Below are 21,824 nucleotides of genomic sequence, written 5' to 3'. Positions count from 1 at the left end.
AAAAGAATTTGTTAAGAGGGTAGATCTCATGTTAAATGTTCTCTCTACAATAAATTTTTTTGATACACACTCATCCAGATAACTAGAAAAAAATAAATGTGTATACCTATAATTTCCACCTAATGAAAACACAAAATTCTGGGTTGCCTGGATGGCTCACTCGGTTAAGCATCAGCCTTCCGTTCAGGTTATGATCTCAGGGTCTTGGGATCGAGTCCCACATTGGGCTTCCTGCACAGTGGGGAGTCTGCTTCTCCCTCTCCCACTCCAGCTTCCCATGCTTCTGCTCACTCACTTGCTCTCTCTCTTTCAAATAAATAAATAAAATCTTAAAAAGAAAGAAAAAAAATGGGGCTCCTGGGTAGTTCAGTGGGTTAAGCCTCTGCCTTCAGCTCAGGTCATGATCTCAGGGTCCTGGGATCGAGCCACTCATCCGACTCTCTGCTCAGCAGGGAGCCTGCTTCCCGGCCTCTCTCTGCCTGCTGCTCTGCCTACTTGTGATCTCTCTCTCTCTGTGTCAAAGAAATAAACAAAATCTTAAAAAAGAGAGAGAGACAGAGAGAAATGAAAACACAAAATTTTTACATTCCTGTAGCAAACAACACACTCCAAGAGGACACCATTTTGTAGGCTCGGTTTGAGCCATACTGTCCTAAATAGTTAATGACCTCCGTCTTACTCCTTTCTCTGGAGCTTGTATGTGTTTCTCTGGCTGTGCTTGTCATTTTGTAATACTTTGCTTTGTTTTCTCATCTCTTTCCTACTTGTCTGGGAGCCTCTTAAGGTCAGCAACTGCTCTTCTCTATTTCCTTACAGATAAATCTAATGACTTAACACTGGATAAAATGTTCTATAAATACTGGTTGCTTTGAATGAAGCTCTAGATAAAACTCATCACACTTTGAAGGAGGCCCATCAGTATGACAAATTTGAAATTATCTTTACTTGCAATTTGTACAAACACAGAAAAGGAAAATCCATTAAAAAGTACTCAAGTCTTTAAGAACTTGACTTTGATGGCCAGCAAAGAAGACCAAGGAAAGCATGCTGTTCCCCTTGATAGGTATTTTTTATTTATCCTTCCTATCAGAACTCATAGATTTTGTTTATCCTTCCTGTTCGATGAGCACCAAGAGGTGTAATGGTTGGGAAAGGTCTCTAATGTCTTTGGCACCCTCCTTCCAGCCTCCTATTTTAGGGCAGAACCGATGAGCTCATTTACAGAAAGGCTTGCCAGGCTCTGCATATGGTTTGTAATATAAATAGATCACATCTTAGGCATATCAGCAAGATAGAGGAGGCTTGCCCTCCCCAAAATCTGCTGAAGTAGAAATTCTCACCTAAAAAAGTATGCAAGCCACCTCTACTTTCTACTTCTCAGGGAATTTAAGGATGTGTTGTGTGAAAATTTCTTTGGCAAACTTAGATGAGTCTTGGACGATCCAAAAATAAAATATTCCAAAACTAAAGACTAAATGGTAATTCTGCTTAATTTCAGACTTTCACCTATTGTTGGGTTTCATGACTACGTATTTATTAAGATCAATTTATGATCACAATCTGGGGGTTATAACCTATTGGATTAGCGTAAACATAGAGTGATTTGATTCTACATTCTCACTTACAAATAAAACCTGATAATCTGATTTGCTCATGATATGACTCTCCAATAAAATAAAAATGAATCTACAAGGTAGAGTTGACAACAAAACCAAATGATTTGGAGGTATACAATAGTCACAAACGGGTTGGGGGGGCTCTGTGATCTACTTTAACATCTAAGTATTTGGTTTTTTTAATTTAATTTTATTTATTTATTTGACAGACAGAGATCACAGGTAGGCAGAGAAGCAGGCAGAGAGAGGGGTGGGGGGAACCAGGCTCCCCACTGAGCAGAGGGCCCGATGAACCGTGGGATCATGACCTGAGCCGAAAGCATAGGCTTAACCCACTGAGCCACCCAGGTGCCCCTAAGTATTTGTTTTTAATGCTTTTCTATTTGAAATAGCTTAAGACTCACAAGAAGTTGCAAAAATAATAGAGTTCTCTGTACCTGTACCCAGCTTCCCCAAATGAGAACATCTTACATAACTATGGTGCACTGTCAAAACCAGAAACTAACATTGATAGAATACTACCAACTCAGCTAATAATCTCATTTGGATTTCACTCTTTTGCTATACTTTTTTGGGGTTGGGGCTTCAGTGTCTAGTTCTATGGAATTTTATTATATGTTGAGACATGCGCAACCACCACCACAAGCAGGATACACACTGGTATTCTTTTTAAACATTTACGGAAGCCCAACTAGGCACTGTTAGGCAGTTTTATATAGTAACCTCATGAGGTAAACTTACTATCTTCATTTCAGAGTGAGAAGACAAATATAAAAAGGAGAAAGTATACACCATGGTTTCTTCCATCCTTTACTATCAGGCATGTGACTAAGAGGAACTCTTGTCTAATGACATCAATTTCAACATGAGGGACTGATTTTCATAATCTTTATATTGGGCCTTCATTAAGTCATAGCTCTTCATTTTTAAATGCATAAAGAGAGAGTTCACACAAGTTCAAGTTCACATCTTTCAACTATTTTTTTTTTTTTTTTACTACCGTTAGACATGAAGTAAGAGAAGAGACAACAAAACAAAGAAGATCCACCCTGCAGCTCAGAATGGCAAAAGCCCCAGGTCTTGAGTCCCTTTTGCTTTCCCTCAAAACCATAGCAACTCTATTTCTGTTCTAGCTTTTCTCCTGCACCCAGACAATAACATTTTTATCCTCTGAGGATTATTTCTAAAAATAAAATGAAAAAGAAGAAACATGGAGCAGCCTCTATCTTTGGTTTGTAAATGTTACTTTTAACTGGCTATCTAGTTTAGTTCCCTACTAGAAAACACTGTCCAATGCACCGTCATGCAGTTAGAAAACATATGACCTAATGCTTCATGTGCCTTGCCACCCCTATGACCACTGGGGGTCCCATAAAGGAAACGCAGTGGGGTTCACCGGGGCTCATCCCTGAGCCATGGGCCATTATTTCTTGTCTGACTTCCGCCTCTGCCTTTCCTCAACCATTACACCCAATCCAGCCTAAACCGTTGGGACCTCACAGCTGAGTTTTTCTCCTACTTCAGTGGCCACTCCTCTCAGTCCCTTTCCCCATTTCCTCCTCCTCTTTCTGACCTCCAAAGTTGCGGTCCCTGGGGACCATCCTCAGCCTTTTGCTTAAGACAGTGATTCTCTCTCAAGCAAGGGCAATTTTCACCCCAGGGGACATGTGGCAGTGTCTGGAGCTGTTGGGGTTGTGACAACTGGGGGTGGGGTGAGTAGAGGCCAGAGAATGTTGCTAAACACCCTACAAAGTATGCTGTAGGATGGGACAGTCCCCCAACAAAGGATTATCCCCCCAAAAAAGAATTAACCCTCCCCAGATGTTAATAGTGCCAAGGTTATGAAATTTTGCCCTAAAAGACCTTATTCAATGCTATGATATACCCAGATTCAGTCTACATGCTGGCCACTTCTAAAGTTTAATCTCTTGTCCAGCCTTCCCCTGCCAACTCCAGGTTTTTAAAAGCAACTGTCTTCATTTATGTCTATTAGGTGCCTCAAACTTAACTTGTCCAGAAGCAAACTCTTGCTGTCACCCACAAACCTGCTTCTCCCCCAACCTTTCCCATGTTAATGATGGCATCGTCCAAGTAATCGTCTCAGGTTTAAATTCTGATATTATGGAAGTCATTTGGTGCAGGCATACCATGAGTAGAATCAAAGAACAGTAGAGTCGTTAGGGATCGCTCTTATTCTGGACAAGAGGTAAGCAAGACCCCGAAGTTCTTGCGGTGTAATCTAAGCAGATACATTAAAGCTAATGGCACAGCCAGAATGAGGACCATTGTTCCCTACAGCTTCTCTGTCCTAAAGGTTGTGATAACTCTTCCTGTGGGTGGCTTGACTCCCTTAGGTAAAATATGCAGCTCGGTTGCTTTCGCTTGTTTCTGTAAGTCAATGTGAGATAGGTGGTTTTGTGGCGGGCATGGGTCAGCCTGTGGGCCAAACCTGGGCTGCCACCTGTTTTTGCATGGCCTGTGAGCAGAATGATTTTACCAATTTTTAAATGTCTGGGGAAAAAATTTTCAGAGAACAATGATAACACAAGATATATGAAAAATTACGTAGGGATGCCTGGGTGGCTCAGTTGGTTAAGTGTCTGCCTTTGGCTCATGTCATGATCCCAGGGTCCTGGAAACGAGTCCCGCATTGGGCTCCCTGCTCAGTGGGGAGCCTTCTTCTCCCTCTGCCTGCCTCCCTCTGTCTCTGTCTCTTTTTCTCTCTGGCAAATCAATAAATAAAATCTTTTTTTTTTTAAAGAAAATTAGGTTAAAAACAAATTTTAGTGTATGTAAATAAAGTTTTATTGGAACACAGCCACATCCATTCATTCATTGGTGTATTATGTATGGTTACCTATGAGCTACAACAGCTGAAATGAGAAGTTGTGACATATATAACCTGACCAGCAAAAGTGAAAACACTATCTGGTCCTTTACAGAAAGAGTTTGCTGATCCCAGTATCCTGAAAAGAGCTCAAAGTTTAGAGTTTAGAAAAAATAAGAGATTTCAACTTTGTCTCAGCTGGCACTATAATCTTTGAATATGATTCAACATCTATGAGCCTCAAGTTAAATGAGGATGATAATACTTTCCTTGAAGGATGTTGGGGGTATTAGATGCAATGGCCATAAAGATTTGGAATATAGTAGGAACTCTACAAACACAATAATACTTATTAATATTAGTATTAACACAAACTCTACCCCTCAAAATTTCCCCTTTGATATGCTTTGAGAGTTCCTACGTCAAATGTCTTTTTCCGAAATCCAAGCAAATACAAACTTCAAACGACTGTCCTAGTCCCTTTCATCTATTAGTTGGGTGATGACAGAACAAGTTCTCGTCACATCATGTTTTGACAGCAAACTGGAGGAAGGTTAATATCTTAATAATTCAAATGTCATTGTACCCAGTCGTAAATTCCCTGAGTAATTAGTTTCCTGGAAAATTGTCTCCTGAGTGATAAAGGTGACACTATCTGAAATAGGAAATTATCCTGCCCTGCCCAATCCTCTTTCCAACTTTGTCATCCCAAGAATGTCACAATTTAAGTTAACAGAAAATGGGGAACTGACTTTGGGTGAGTAAACAGCATGTAGAAGGAGTCTCTGAGCTACCAGAACCCCATCTTCCAGACCTCCTTGCAGGCCCCTCAGAAGGGCCATGGAAGCAGAGAATGGCCTTGATTTGTGATGGGCATCCCTGCAGGCTTCCAGGGGTAAGAGATGGGAGAACGCATGCCTGACACTCACCTTGCCCGTAGCCTCCATCGGGGCCTTGACCTCAGCCCTGGCCACCTCCAGTCCTTCAGACGATTCTGCCATCCCTGGTGGCTTCTCGGCCTCAGGCTTGTCTCCTGGCTTACAGCTCATTCCTGGAGTGGAAAAGAGGTCAACTCTAGCTCTTTTTCTTTGTGTGACCCCATCCTTTGGCCCTCTTGCATCCTGCCATTTTCTCCTGCTCTCTAAGGTAGTTTCGGCTAGACAGAGAGTCACTTCCAGCCTCCTTAGACTTCCTCTTCCTGCTGAACTCCCCTTTCTATGGTACTTTCTGGGATGATCCACATCTCTCACGAGTGACAAGACGTCATCTTGCTAATTAACATATGGCCTAATTATGGCTGTGTTACACTTTAGAAGACAGAATTAAAGTCTGAAGTGACCTAAGTAATTAGGAGGGGCAGACAGAGACAAATGAAAGCAGCAGCAGTAAAGTGGGGGTAGCCACTGACTTGGCCATGTCCTGTGAGGCCGAAAACAACTGGCCATGACTCAGGTGCATGGGCACCTTGGGATCAGCTCCAAGCAGGCTTCTGTTGTAAAAAGGGAGCATCCTATATAGGACAAGATGGGATTTTCTTTCTTCCTCCTGCTCTTTATCCTCTCCTCCATCACCCCGGTGCAGAGGTGACACTCAATAAGATAGAATATGTGAACGAGAAAAAGTCATGCCCACAAGGTTGAATTTTCAAACAGTGCTGCAGAAGAGACAGGACAGAGGGGGTGGGAGGGACGTGACAGTGTAATCATTGTGCTGATGTTGACCCTGCTTGTAAGTGGACCCTGCTCTGCTAGCCAGTTTGCCCTGGAATTAGGACAAACAAGGACATGATGTGTGCTTCGGTTGGGTTCCCCCAGAATTCCACTTTGGGTCAAGAATGTGTGTACAAGTCATTTATTTAGGATATCTAGGAAACACTGGCAGGGAGTGAAAAAATGAGACAGGGGAGTGAAAGAAGTCAACAGAAAGTATGTTAGCAAGCAAGTTAGCACTGGGGAGCTCAACCCAGCTGGGAAACTAAAGGAGACAGAGTACAATAGCGCTCGGCCCAACTTCCCTGTAAGGGCACAAAGTGAATATTTCAGGCTCTGGGAGCCATGTAGTGTCCGTCACAATGGCTCGATTCTGCCACTGTAGAGAAAAAGCAGCCCTGGATAATACATAAATGCATGTGTATGGCTGGGTTCCAATAAAACATTATTTACAAAACCAGGCAGCCAGCCCAAGGGCTGTAGCTTGTCAACCCCTTGCTGGAGAATAGTGCTTCTCAAACTCCCATGATGAACCAGGTCTTAAAAAGTGCCAAATCCACTGTAAAACAAGACTTTTGTAAAAACAACAAAAATCAGTTGCTAGAAAAATGAAATTTAAAAAAGACATACAAAAGACACACTTCTTTTTAAATTATTAGAATCAAAGAAACAATGTCTCCGTCCAATTACTAGAAGAGATTCTAAACATTTACTGTGAAGTTCTGCACCTAACATCACCGACAGCTTGGGGCCTTGACTTCAGCCATGGCCATCACCACTATCCACATTTCTTATCAGGTGAGGAGGCCGGAACAGTCATCCACTGACATCTGCCCAGCATAATAAAGGGCCGCCCCCCAGGATATGGACTGCCTGTCTTTCTAACTTACTGGGCAAACAGGCCAAGCACACCTCTGCAGTGGGAGAAGGTGGAGGACCACAGGGGCTCCTGAGAGGAAGCTGTAGGCATGTGTGCCATGTACGGAAAAAGTGAGAACAAAACACATTGTGGACAGGGCACTGTTGGTGTCGCTCCATTGTGATGGAGTAGAAAGACTGGGCTTTGGAGGCAAAGAAATTGAGATGAAAGTCCTGATTCTGCCACTTAACCTCTGTCTCTCCATTTCCTTATTCTAAAAATGAGTATAGTTTGGTAAGGGCCGGCTTCAGTTTTGGGGGTTTCCTTTAAAGAAGGAACTTTAGAGCAGTTTGAGGTTCACAGCAAAATCGATGGGAAGGTACCAAGAATTCCTTTACATCCTCTGCCCCACACATGCCTAGCCTCCTTTGTTATTAACATCCCCACCACAGTGGGACATTTGTTACAAATGATGAACCTATACTGCCACATCACCGTCACCCAAAGTCCATAGTTTACCTTGGGATTCATTCTTGGTGTTGTACATTCTATCATTTTTCACAAATGTACAATGATATGTACCCATTATAGTATCATACAGAGTATTTCCACTATCTTAAAAACCCTCTGTGCTCTGCCTATTCATTCCCTACCCATTCCATCCCACTGCCTGGCAAACACTGATCTTTTTACTGTCTCTACAGTTTTGCCTTTTCCAGGATGTCATGCAGTTGGGATCATACAGTATGTACCCTGTTCGGATTGGCTTCTTTTACTCAGTAGTATGCACTGAAGGGTTTTCCCTGGCTTTTTATGGCTTGATAGCTCATTTCTTTTCAGTGCTGAATAATATTCTGTTGTCTGGATGGACCACTGTTTATCCATTCACCTACTGAAAGACATTTTGGTTGCTTCCAGGTTTTGGCAATTATGGCTAAAGCTGCTATAAACATGTGTGTTCAGAGTTTGTGTGGACAGAAGTTTTGAACTCCACTGGGTAAATACCAAGGAATGCAATTGCTGGATCATATCATAAGAGTATATTTAGTTTTATAAGAAACTGCTGAACTGTCTTCCAAAGTAGCTGTACCATTTTACATTCCTACCAGCAATGAATGAGAGAGTTCCTGTGGCTCCACATCCTTGTCAGCATTTGTTGTCACTGTTTCAGATTTTGCCCATTAGGTGTGTAATGGTATCTCATTGTTCTTTTAATTTGTATTTCCCCAATGACATATGATGCACAGCATCTTTTTACATGTTTAGTTCAACATTTGTATACATTCTACAGCGGTGTGTCTTTTAAGGTCTTTGGACCATTTTTTAATTGGGCTGTTTTCTTATTGTTGAGTTTTAAGAGTTTTTTGTATATTTTGGATAGCAGTCCTTTATCAGATATGCCTTTTGTAAATATTTTCTCGTTCTGGGTTGAGTCTTAAATGGCATGACAAGCCCTAGCATATGTGGAACATTTGGGCATATTAACAAGAGCTCAGTAATAACTCCTTCCCCAGAAAATTCCAAAACTATATAAAAACTTAGAGCTAAGGGACACCTGGATGGCTCAGTGGGTTAAGCATCTGCCTCCAGATCAAGTCATGATCCTAGGGTCCTGGGATCGAGTCCTGCTTCAGGCTCCTTGCTCAGCAGGGAACCTGTTTCTACCCTCTGCCCAGCACTCTCCCTGCTTGTGCTCTTTCTCTGACAAATAAATGAAATCTTTTTTTAAAAAAGGAGTTAACAGAGATCCAATGGACCATCTCCATGAACCTCTATTTTTCCTCCCTTATCCTCCATTTTACATCATTCAATTGTAGTCACTAGCCCAGGTTAATGGTGGTAAATGTGGCAAGGATGAGTCATGAAGGAGACGGGGTGGCAGAAGGCACCTGGGAGAATGAATGGGATTTTAACAAGAAGGAGAGAAAAAAGGAAGTCAAAATAGTAAATGTTTATTAAGCACCTATAATATCCCAGGCTTCATAGGGTGTAAGTGTAGGAATAAAGAACCGTTCTTATTTTTAAAGAATTTATAGTTTAATGATGATGGTTAAAAGAAGTCATAAGATGAATAATGATATTCATTGATTACCTACTAAGTAACAGGGATCTTGCTATACTAAGTAACAGGGATCTTTGTATACATTAGTGATAAACTAGTTGACAACTGTGCAAGGAAGACATTGTTGACTTCATTCTAAAGAGGTAATTGATGCTCAAAGAAGATGAGTGACTCATTCCAGGCCATAGAGCTAGTGAGAAACAGAACTGGGATTCAAACCTAGGGCTGTCTGATTCTAACGCTCACACACTTCATATACCAAGCTGCTGAGGAAAAGCTTGTAATACAAATCACACATAATTTCACTGTGAAAAGTATAACCTTGACTGGGAAAAGAATACACAAAGACTTAAAATGGAAAAAAATCAATACAGAAGATATGAAAAAATGGCCTAATATAATTTAAGTTTGTGAAAAACAAAAATAGGAAAAGTGGAATCACAAGATTGAGGGCTGTAACTGCAAGTCTATGGGTTCTGAAGGAGTTTGCCAGGGCAATGGACACCAGAAACCCTCAATAGGATTTTTTAAAAGATTTATTTATTTATCGTCAAGGAGAGAGAGAATGTGCATGCATGCGCACAAGCAGGGGAAGCAGCAGCGGAGGGAGAAGCAGGTTCCCTGCTGAGCAAGGAGCCTGATGCAAGACTCGATTTCAGGATCCTGGGATCATGACCTCATCTGGAGGCAGATGCTTAACCCACTGAGCCACCTAAGTGTCCCTCAATAGGATCTTTATAGGAGCAAGAAACAATTTCAGATTCAGCTCAAAAAAAAAAATCATTCAATCAAATAAGGGGCACTCGAATGGCTCAGTTAAGCAACTGCCTTCGGCTCAGGTCATGATCTCAGGGTCCTGGGATCAAGTCCCGGGTCAGGCTCCCTGCTCAGCGGGAGTCTGCTTTTCCCTCTCCCTCTGCCCTTCCTCCCTGCTCTCTTTGTCTCTCAAATGAATAAATAAAATCTTAAAAGAAAAAAAAATCAAATGAGGGGTGCGTGGCTCACTCGGTGGGTGGTTGAGTGTACGACTCCTGATTTTGGCTCAGGTCATGATCTCAGGGTCATGAGATTAAAGCCCCACAGTGGGCTCCACACTCAGCGAGAGTCTGCTTGAAATTCTCTCCCTGTCCCTCAGCACCCCCATGGGCGTGTGCTCTTTTTCTCTAAAATAAATAAACAAATCTTTTTTTAAAATTTCATATGGACTGAGGAGATCTTTTTTTATTAAATAGAGAAAAACTGGAAGAAATTTGAAGTCTAAATGTACAGAGTATCCTTAGAAAATAATGAAACATGAAAAAAAGAAATGCAGAAAACAGTTCACACACCTGATATTCAAATGAAGGGATGGCTACGGAATGACAGTACTTCAGCTCCACAGAATACTACTATATGGCCATTCGAATAATCATAAAAACTATAGCAACACATAAAAATAGGCATGATGTAACTATGAGAAATATGGTATAATACTTTTTTATTGCTACTGCAACACATTATCACAGACTCAGCTGCTTAAAATAACGCACATTTATTATCTTATAATTTTGGAGCTCAGAAGTTCAACACAGGTCTTACTGAGCTGAAATTAAGGTTGTCAGCTGGGTGGCATCCTTTTCTGGAGCTGTACAGGAGAATCCATTTCCTTTCTACGATCTCTAGAGGGCGCCCACACTCCTTGGCCCATGGCCCTGCCCTGTCTTCAAAGTCCACCAGGGCCCATTGAGACCTTCTCACATCAACATCACTCTGACTTACCTCCAGTCACATTTCCCTCCGAGTCTTCTGCCTCTCTCTTCCACTTTCAAGGACTCTTGTGATTACATTGGGCTCACCCAGATAATCCAGAATAACCTCCAATAAGCAAACTTCTTGGTCTCTAATAAGCAAACTTCATTCCTTCTGCAATGCTAACTTCCAAATTCTCATATAACCTAACAAATTACCAGTCTCAAGGAATTAGGATACGAACATCTGTGAGAGTCCATTCTTCTACTGTCATATATGGTTTCCAACAGACAGAATAAAATATATAAAAATACAACTACAGGGGCACCTGGGTGGCTCAGTGGGTTAAGCTTCTGCTTTCTGCTCAGGTCATGATCTCAAGGGTCCTAGGATCCAGCCCCACATCGGACTCTCTGCTCAGGGAGTATCCTGCTTATCCCTCTCTCTCTGCCTGCCTCTCTGCCTACTTGTGATCTCTCTGTCTCTGTCAAATAAATAAATAAACTCTTAAAAAATATATATAACTATATAATAGGGCAGTGGGACAGTGAGTAAATATTTGGTACTCTATTTTCCAAACCCTATGCATTGTTATATTACTTCCGTGATCTTTTGCAGCCAAAAGAGTGGTGGCTGGTGGGGGCAAGATATGAGAAAGGTTTGCTCAGTTTCAGCCTACTCGACGCCGGGCTAGCACATTAAGAGCTATTGCATTGCCATTGCCTTTGCTTTCCTTCTGAACATTTTTAGATTCCTCTCAGTCCAGGACGGATAGGTGCAGCCCTGACCCACCGCGCTGGTCAGCAATTCTTGCCAAATAACCTCTAACCATACCCAGCGCACACACGTGACCACCATTCATTTTTCAGGAGACTTCCTGTAACAGTGCTCCAGAGAGGCGGTGCTCTGGCCTTCCACACATATGCTAGAGGATACTGAACGCAAAGAGCTCACCATGCGGGAGCTGAGAGAAGTGAGTGGGAAGCAGGGAAGCAAGAAGGAAAGCAGATGTTTAGGCATTCACCTTCATTACATTTTTCAGAACTAATATTCCGGAGAAGGGCCAAGTAGTATTTCCATTCAGGGAGTATTCAAAGCCAGGGAAGTCACAGGAAGGCAGGGGGCAGCACGGAGGAGGTCACCGACTGGAGGCCACCAGCCAGAAAGTCAAGGCTCAGGGGGAGGCAGCTCCAAAGGCTGCCATCACCTCGACAAGACTGGAACAAGAAAACAACTTCTTGCGACTATCTAGCCCTTGCTATTCAGTTTGTGGTCTGTGGGCCATGGGGCACTCACGACCCGGCACCATGATAAAATGCAGACTGTGATAGAGAAGGTCTGCTGTGGGCCCAAGAACCTGCGAGAGTCCGCACTGTTAACAAACTACAAGCTGATGCCGATGCTGCGGGCCCGCGATCGCAGCCTGAGAGGGAAGGGTCACCTGGGAACTTGCAGGAACTGTAAATATTCCTGCCCCATCTCCGACCTAGAGAATCAGGAACACCATGAGGGTTTGGGGGGTTTTGGGTTTTTTTGGTGACAGGGAACTTTAATTCCCCCAAATCGGAATTCTTAATCATTTACCTTCAGGATTTGTAAGCCCCTTTGTAAGAAAACAAAACAAAACATAACCAAAATTGCTATGTCTCTACCACATAATTTTGAGCACTAAATATCCATGATGTTTGATACCCAACTACAGAACGTGAAAGGCCTTCCTCAGCTGCGGCTGAGCTTTGTAACTCGCACAGCCATCGGTCTGAAAACTGTGGCACATCTTTTATGTGTGTGTGTGGTTTCCACGAAGGGATCCCGGTAAGATACCTTGCTTAGAAAGAAGTCCAAGCTTTAGCTACCCGGAGGATGCTTTTACTCTGAAAGGGCAGCTGTGGTCCTCCAAGCTTTCTGCCATGCTCACTTAGAACAGTGGTGGGCTGCAGGGGCCAGCATCCAGTAGAAAGGCAGGAGCATCACTGCACCGGCCTGGAGATGCAGAGAGGCAGGAGACACGGGGGTGCCGGGCTTAGGAGGGAAACAGGAGAAATAGGGAAAATTACCCTCGTGCACACAACCTCCTCTCCCCAGAGGAGTGCGATAAACGCAAAGATCTTACCTGAAGCGACAGGAATTTCTCGCTTGTTTCTGCTCCTTCAATATTTGCTTACACCTTAGTATCTCAGGATTTGCTTACATCTCAATATTTATCACAAACATGGTCACAAAGTTGGCATGTAGGTATCGGTCTCGTCCTCTGGACTCTGAGAACCCACATCCTCAGAATCTTGTATGTGGGTACTCTCTGTATGTATGTCAACCCATGAGATGGGTATTAATAACATTAATTCAGGGGCGCCTGGGTGGCTCAGTGGGTTAAAGCCTCTGCCTTCCGCTCAGGTCATGATCCCAGGAGCCTGGGATCTAACCCCCATTCCGGGCTCTCTGCTCAGCAGGGAGCCTGCTTCCTCCTCTCTCTCTGCCTGTTTCTCTGCCTACTTGTGATCTCTGTCAAATAAATAAATAAGATCTTTAAAATAATAACATTAATTCACACAGGCAAACACATTCTGGGTTAACTTTTCTAAAGATCTTAGAAACTGGGTATATAAGATCCCTCTCACTGAAATGGTATTAATTTTTTTGACTTTGCACATACTATTTTCTCTGCTAAAACAAATGGGGAAAAAACCCCAAGTATTCAAAGTTTACTAATGAAAAATATGCCTCTCGGGATTAGCTTAGACAAGGTGGAAAACCCTATGTTACTTGCATGGTTAATATGCATTACTGTAAATCATAAATTATAGATTGCCTTTGAGCTAATTTGCATTATTCTGACCAAGTCAGAATGCTAGAATTCGGCAAAATAACGGTTTTGGTGTTTAGAAGTTTGAGAAGTCTATTCTTACATCTGATAGAGCCAACTGCTGAATATCAAGTTTGTCCCAAACAATACCTCTGTAGAGAATTATTAATTTAAAGTACAATAAAATTGGGGCACCTGGGTGGCTCAGTTGGTTAAGCATCTGCTTTCGGCTCAGGTCACGATCCTGGGGTCCTAGAACGGAGCCCCACGTCGGGCTCCCTGCTCAGTGACGAGCCTGCTTCTCCCTCTGCTCCTGTTGCTCCCCCTGCTTGTGTTTTCTCTCACTCTCTCTCCTGCTGTCAAATAAATAGATAAAAATCTTTTTAAAAAACTAAGTACTGTAAAATATGTTTAAAATTCTATGGGGTGCCCAGCTGGCTCAGTTGGTGGGGCATGCACCTCTTGACCTTGGGGTTGTGTGTAGAGATTACTTTAAAAAATAAGATTTTTTTCCTCTCCCTGATATGACGAATTTGAGAGGCAACCTGGGGGGTGCAGGGTAGGGAAGGAAAAAATGGAACAAGATGGGATTGGGAGAGAAACAAACCATAAGAGACTCTTAATCTGACAAAACAAACCGAGGGCTGCTGGGGGGAAGGGGGTAAGGATAGGGGGTCTGAGTGATGGACAGTGGGGAAGGTATGTGCTCTGGTGAGTGCTGTGAAGTGTGTCTGGGGATTCACAGACCTGTACCCCTGGGGCTAATAATACATTCTATGTTAATAAAAAATAAATTAAAAAAATACTAAAACTAAAAAAAAAATAAGATCTTTTCAAAAATCTATTAAAATGCTTAACAACTTTAAACTACAAAACTTGTCTTTAAGGTACATCTAATATATACAAATCAGATAATTAACATTCCTTAGTAACAGAATTAATAACATCATCAAGTGTTCAAATTTAAGGCATGGGAGTTAAAAACAAGGGGGAAAGACTCCATCATTTTGTGGGAAAATGACTTGTAAGACTTTTAATCTGACTAAAAGTGATCATATTATTCATATTTTGATAGATAGCCACAGGTTTCAACAGCTCAGTTAAGCTGGGAAACACCAATGCGGTCCCGAGAAAATGCACAGGGGCCGCACTTACACCCGTCTTGTTCTTCTCTGCTCCTTCTCCCCCAGCTCAGGAAATGGCAACTCTCCTGTGGTTTAGGACAAAAACCATGCAGTGATAACTGATGCTTCCCTTTCTCTCACATCCAAACCTTGAGAAAATTCGGTGAGGTCTGTCTTCAGAATATATCCAGAATGTTCTCCTCAGCTTCCTTGGTATCACTCGTGATTTCTGGCTTGGATTATTACAATATTTATAATCCTAACGTGTTCATTCGTTCAACATGTTCATTCATCCACCCATCTCACAACTACTAATAAACAACCACTTACAGCAGACATTCCGGTACTTCAGTACACAGAGACTGACCTTGTGGCCTCTAAGAAAGGAATACCTCTTACCCAACCTGAATCTTCCTACGGTGTCTTGTTCTACACTGAGAAAATGAATGGCTAGGTAAGGAGTCATTTTTCAAGTTGGGATTTCAGTCTTTTGCTTCTAAAGCAGACTAAACTGGAGCACATAACAGATATCTCATTAACAGTATTCTGCTCGATCACTCTCATGAAATCAGTTTTGGCATAGAACTCAGAAGGAATAAAAAGAACTGAACGACATTACTACGTTAACATTCTTTTTATTCCTCTCAACTTAAATGAACAAGATGTTTTGGCCTCACATCTCTAAAAATAAGAGAGAGAAAGAACTGATGTTTACCTCTGTCACATTCTAGCAGTGAATAACATCAGTCCATGGAAACTTAAGCCAAATGATAGAAAGCCCGATCTCATTAAGAAATACATTTAATAAAATAGTACTTTTATAATTATTCAGAATTGTGATATTTATAATCAGCTATATACTAATAATAGTTGTAGAGGTTTCCTCCACTATCTGAAAGTAGAGCATTCCTGTGAAAACTTTTGTAAGCCAAATTGGCATAAAGAAGCAATTATAATTAATTTACACTGAAAACTTGTTTGAGGGTTCCCAGACCCAAAAAACCCTCTCTCTCTTGGGCTTTTATGATACCTTAGAATATATCTCTCCAAATAGATGCACAAAATAGATCAAGATATAGCACAGACGCAGTTCAAAAGCTGTGGGCTGCTAGATGCTGAGAGGCTGGGTGTAATTCCCGGGGAAGGAGCTTGGTGGAGCCTCTCTTGCTCAGGGTGCACCCTGCTTGCTGCAAAAAGCTGAACACTATTTTTGCTTTTCACGTTTTTTGTAAAAGCGAAAATCCTCTACGAAATTTTTTCAGTTAGCAAAAACATGTACTAATGTAAGTCTTTCAAAAAGCAAAGTGACATAATGTAAACTTTCAAAAGGCAGAGGATGCCTGTAATGATTTAAGAGAAATGTTTCTCTGGATTGACTTAACATTTAGAACCTTATGATCACAAGACATTCAATAAATATACACACATTTGTGCTGCAGGAAAGAATGATAACGACTATGACTTTCATTCCTGGGGCGCGTGGGTGGCTCAGTTGGTTGAGCATCTGCCTTCGGCTCAGGTCATGGTCCCAGGGTCCTGGAATCAAGTCCTCTTCCAGTTCCTTGCTCAGCAGGAAGCCTGCTTCTCCCTCTCCCTCTGCCTGCCGCTCTGGCTCTGCCTACTTGTGATCTCTCTCTCTGTCAAATAAATAAATAAAATCTTTTTTAAAAAAAAGACTTTCATTCCTAAAACCACACTAAGTGAGAGTAGAATTCTGTAGGTCAGGGTTTCTCAACAGCACAGCACTACTGACATTTTGGGCTGGTTAAATCCTTGTTGTTGGGGGTTGCCTTGTGCACTGTAGGATGTTTTGCAATATCCCTGACCTCTTTCCATGCCAGTGTCCCCCACTCCCTAGTGAGGGCACCAAAAATGTCTCCAGATATTGCCAAATGCCCTCTGGGAACCCCTTGTCCCCAAATCAGAACCACAGAGAATAGCAATATGATGTAAAGTTTTGACTATCAAAGAGCTAGTTCACTTTTTAAAAATGGATGGTGGGTAACAAAAAAATTTAATTCCATTGCATACATTTACACAAGAGTGTAAAATGACATTTTATAATGCACTGGAAATTACATTATTTGCCATTATTTAAACTTATGGGAAGAACTTTAAATGTTAGCTTAAAACCCATTAGCCAAAAGCATTCTGTATTTTATAGGTTAGGTGGGTAATGTACATTCACATTCACTTTCTGATCTTTTCTGAAACCCTAATACAGTACTTTAAAGCACTCTCAAGTTTACCTCCTATAGCTCTAAGCCTTTTTCTGCCCTTGAAGAATATATTAAGATCTTGAAGACTACCTTTCTTGATAAAAATGTAGAAAACTGAACTGAAGATAAGGGCTTTTAAACAAATGTAAAATGTTTAAATACAAAGCAAATATTTTTCAAGATCAATTTGTATAGACTAGTAACTTTTTAAAATTTACTTCTTTTCATTGTAACAGAATTGTTTATGCACCACACCCAGTGCTCCATGCAATACGTGCTGTCCATAATAACCACCACCTTTTTTCTTTTTACTTCCACTCTCCAAATGATGCCTCTACAATTCCAAGGATTTGGAGACTGCAAATAGTTTAAGAATTCTAAAAACCTTTTCCATACACCTTTTCCTTAATCCTGTTACTATTCCACTGAATAGTGGGTCACTAAGCCCTATTTCTCTCAGCTCAGTTTACTGAAAAGAATGACAATAGAATCACTCACTCTAACCAAAAAATAAAAATGTATGTAGTGCTTTTATTGTTTCAAAGGACTATGGGTTTAATTCCACATAAGTTACCTAGTATTAATTGAACATATCTACAGGACAGGTAGAAAAGATGTTAAGGGTAAGAAATTCCCAGTTTAGTAATAACTTGGCTAGTTTGCAAATTCAGCAGCAATCAGCAGAGCTGACATCTCCAGAGCAATTACATCAAACTCTTTTCTTACGAAATCCTCATTTGAGATTCTGCTCATAACTTCACCATGTCTGGAGTTTTGAGGTGCTTGAAGGCAAGTTAAATCAAATTATTGCCAAAGGTGGCAGAATGTCCTCAGTTGTAGCAGCCAAGTTTAAGCAGTCACTCTGTACAAGGCTTTGAAGCCTAAATCTTCCCATCTATATTCAGTGTAATACCGCTTAGAAATCACTTTAATAGCAAATATATTATCCAGATGTCCTAAGGTTTTTTCAAAATTTGAATTGTGACATCACGAAGGACAACACAGTAAGCTCAACAGGTCTTCTCAAAAGGATGACTCTTTTACAATCAAATAGATGTTGAGAATCCTACAGATAAGATGATTTTGGTAATCCAGTATAGATCCTTTTCATTCAGCCCCAGTAGAGCTGATCTATACGTGCTAGTTACTAGGCTCCTCTAAAAACCGTTGTTCAATCTCTAAAATTAACTCAGTTAAGACCAAGATAATGAATACCGTTAGCAGGAACCACTTGTTCCTCAAAGTAACAACTACTCCTCATTTTAACTATTGTAGCGCTAAAACTAACAAAATACACTGCAATTATATATTCGCAGCTGTTGCTAAAAAGAGTCCAGATCCCCTAAAATTTATACCAAAACAGGGCGACATTTCCGAAGTTAGTTTTTTGCTTTTTTCCCCCCTCTCAGTGTGCAGTGACTCTGACAACGTGCCCCCGTGGAGCGCCAGGCTGCCACGGGTCCCCAAGGCTACCGCCACAGAAACGCTTTCTGGCCCGCGGGGCGGCTGCAGCCCGGGAGGGGGAGGGAGCGGGGCACCTGCTGCTCCTCAGGGACCTGCAGTGACCGCGCCGGGAAATTCACTTCGCCGAGGACAAGGAAACCGCTGCAGAGCCGGCCCGGAAAAACCGGCTAGGAGCCAAGCAAACCTGCACTTCTTTTTTTCCCTGCCCACTGAAAGAAACTTAAGATGTCTCCACAGATACGTCAGACGCCACACCACACGCCTTTCCCACGCTCTGCGCAGGCTCGGCCCAGGCTTAAAGACTCCGCCCCGCTCCGCCCCGGGCGCAGGCCGGGATGACGTATTCGGCGCAAGGAGGACGTTCCCCGCCCATGCTGCGCGCGCCGGCGGGAGGGGCGGGGCTGCAAAAGGCTTCCGCCTTTCACTTTCCTTTTCCCCCTTCAGAGGACCCTTTCCGCAATGGCGAAAGACAGGCCCTAGTAAAACTTGACTATCGTAGAAGATTAACTATTGCTAAATGTCATTTTGCCATCAGAGCTCGCGAGTATCTCCCTCCCGCAGAGGCGAGCGCTCCGCCCCACGGATCCGCCCCGGAGACGGCACCGCCAGTCCGCGCGGACGCTTTCCGGGCAGCGCCCAGCGCGCGCTCCGCCCTCCACCGCCCCCCCGCCCCCGGTCTAGTCAGCCCAGCCAGCCACGCCCCCTGGCCGCCCTCCCCCTTCCTGGAAACCGGCGCGTGGGAACTGGGGCGAGCGGCTTCAGGGAGTGCCGGCACCTTTTGTTTCTCTGCTTCCTACACTGCTCCTACTTTTCGGAGTGAGATCTTCTACCTTCTCTTCTCCTTCCGGGCGTCCCTCCTTTCCTCTCCGTAGAGCGCCGGCTCGCTCAGCAGGCGGTCCCCGCGACTCTCGCGCCCGGCTAATCTGCTGTTTTCTAACCCCTCCGGGTGGTTCTAATGCCTGCTCAAGTCTGAGAACCACTGATCTGAGGCTTTTAAGGCTTCTCTACAGATCCAACCCCTGTTTCCCCCATTCATCATCTAGCATGGGATCTTAGGACGGACGCCACTGGCCGCATGACCAAAGGGTGAACACGAAGCAAGAGAGGACAAATGAACTTCCCCTTTTATCGCTCAGGGTCAGTTGCTGTTGGAGCAAGAATTTCAAGCAGCGTTTCCCCCTTCATCACCCCCACCTACTACTGTGCCACTAAAATATTAGAGCAGTTTCAAAGTAGTTCTGCAAAGCCTCACTCTCCTTCCTCTCATTTTCATATAAATCTGGAGTGGGAGAGAAGTGTGCCATTGCCCACTTCTGCAGACCATAGGCTGTGTATGTGACATTATGTCACATGGGTGATGTTCCAAGTGCAAGGGGATTGGGAGCCATTGATCCATAGACAGTGGTCCTCCGGCAGGACTTAAGCCCTGCAGCAGCTGCTCACACTTCAGTGAGCGTGAATCCCCAGGAGACCTTGTGAAAGTACAGATTCCACTTCAGTATGTCTGGCGTGGAGCAGGAGAGTCCGGCCTGTAAACAGACTCCCAGAGGAAACTGATACAGCTGGTCCATGGAGCACATTGGAGAAGCAAGGTATTACAGTACACCCTGTTCCCAGTTCCCCTGGCTTCCAGAAAGATACCCAGGTGGGTATGTAGGGTGGCCAACAGTAAAGTTTGCCTGGGATTGAGGGAGTTGCCAGGATGCAGCACTTGCCTTGCTAAAACCAGGAAGGGTCGGTCATCCAACCCAGGTGCCTGTGTCAGAACTGACATTAGAACAACGCAATTCCTGGCAACTGTCCTACACTCCCAGTTAATCTCTCACTGATCACGACTCTTTTCGCCAACAGAGCCTCGACTTGGGCTCATTACGATCCTTCTTAATGCTGAGTTCCAGCCACCATTACCAATCAATTGACATTGGCAAAGGAAACAGGATCTATTTCCAACAGGATCTATTAAAAAAAAAAATCCTCCGGCCCAAAATGGAACCACTTAGGCCTAGACACCAAATCAGGGCTTGATATCTAACCTCATTGCAGTTTCCACCTCCTGCAGAAATGTAGTCAGGAACCGGTCAGTCAGGAATTTTCTCATCAGTGCCAGTGAGGCAATCTGTCACTTGGCCCTCTTCATTCCCCAAATGAAGAGGTCATGTGCATGGTGAGATCTCCTGGCCTTCCTCCTAAGAAAAAGTGACCTTGTCCAGAACAATCCTTCCCACAGAAACCTTCCATTTTGTACACCTCCTCAGAGCTCCCCTCTACTTGCTAGATGGGATGCTGCCTGATTCGTGAATCACTTAATAAAGCCAACTAGATCTTCAAATTGACTCCATTGAATTTTTGTTCTTTAACACAACTGAAGTTGGAACTAAATGTAAAAGGACAGGCTGCATTGCTTATTGCTCTCTCCACAGAAATGAGACATCCTGATGATGGTGATAACTCAGCAAGAAATGGTGTGTGTATGAAGGGGGATCATTTTTTACATTTTGTAGCAGTAATTGTTGGTGGGAATAACGCATTCAGGTCACGATGATTAGTTATAAATGCAGCTTGGAAGAGTGGAAAATTCATATTGAGGCAAACATAGGTTAGGGTCTGAAAAAGTGACATAATTGCCATGAACATGTCCCATCTGATGGCTTGATGGGGAAGAATCCACTTCTAAGCTCACTCAAGTGGTTGCTCACAAGATTCACTTCCTTGTTGGCAAAATTCACTTTAAGGGCTGTTGGACTGAGACCCTCAGTTCGTCACTGGCAGCTGACCAGAGGCCACCCTCAGTTCCCTGCCATGTTGGCCTCATTCAGTTTGCTTCTTCAGAGACAGCCTGTGAGGTGAGTCAGAGAGAAAATGTAAATATTTTGTAAATAACAGTCTTGTGATGTAATACCGGAAGTGACACCCAGTCACTTTTGCTGTATTCTATTGGTTAGAAGCATATCACTAGGTCCAGCCCACCCTCAAAGAGCAGAGCTTACACAAAGGCATGACTACCAGGAGCTGAAGATGATTGAAGATGTCTTAGAGAACACCTTCTACAGGCATCTCTTATGGAAATTACTGTTTCCCTCCCAGCTTCTAGAAATGGAAGCACAACTATTCCTCTGTCACACCATTCAAGGAATAAAAATAAAAGACGATGTGTACTTTATTTGTCATGGTACAGTATCAAGACAAAAAGGTTGTTAGAGGGACCACCATGGAAAAATCATAGCCAATATGCAATTTCAGAAAAATTTTGTTAAGTTGGCCTTTTGTCCTTGTTCATGCTCAATCCATGAACCCTGGTGTCGGAAGAGTTCCTCCTCTTAGTTGCTCCCTAGCCCTCTGGACATCCCAAGTTTGCTAAAAACTCAACTCCTCTGAATGTGTTCCAAGATTAACTCTCTCCAGTTCCACCCATT

At 43.0% G+C, this 21,824-nt stretch overlaps 1 protein-coding gene across 1 annotated transcript in view; it reads right to left on the bottom strand.

Moving 5' to 3' along the window:
• Positions 1-18,679, bottom strand: part of FRMPD4 (FERM and PDZ domain containing 4) — an 854,311-nt gene extending 835,632 nt beyond the window's left edge. Inside the window, exons 1-3 of the mRNA XM_032329882.1 lie at positions 18,486-18,679; positions 12,626-12,823; positions 5,373-5,494 (exon numbers count right to left, since the gene is read on the bottom strand). The gene's annotated coding sequence lies outside the window, so the exon portion shown is untranslated. The remainder of the gene's footprint in view (positions 1-5,372; positions 5,495-12,625; positions 12,824-18,485) is intronic.
• Between the last annotated feature and the right edge of the window lie 3,145 nt (positions 18,680-21,824).

The sequence above is a fragment of the Mustela erminea genome, chromosome X, assembly GCF_009829155.1.
Source record: "Mustela erminea isolate mMusErm1 chromosome X, mMusErm1.Pri, whole genome shotgun sequence".
NCBI lineage: Eukaryota > Metazoa > Chordata > Mammalia > Carnivora > Mustelidae > Mustela > Mustela erminea.
The sequence above is the reverse complement of the archived record's forward strand: the minus strand, read 5'-3'. Positions and strand labels throughout refer to the sequence as shown.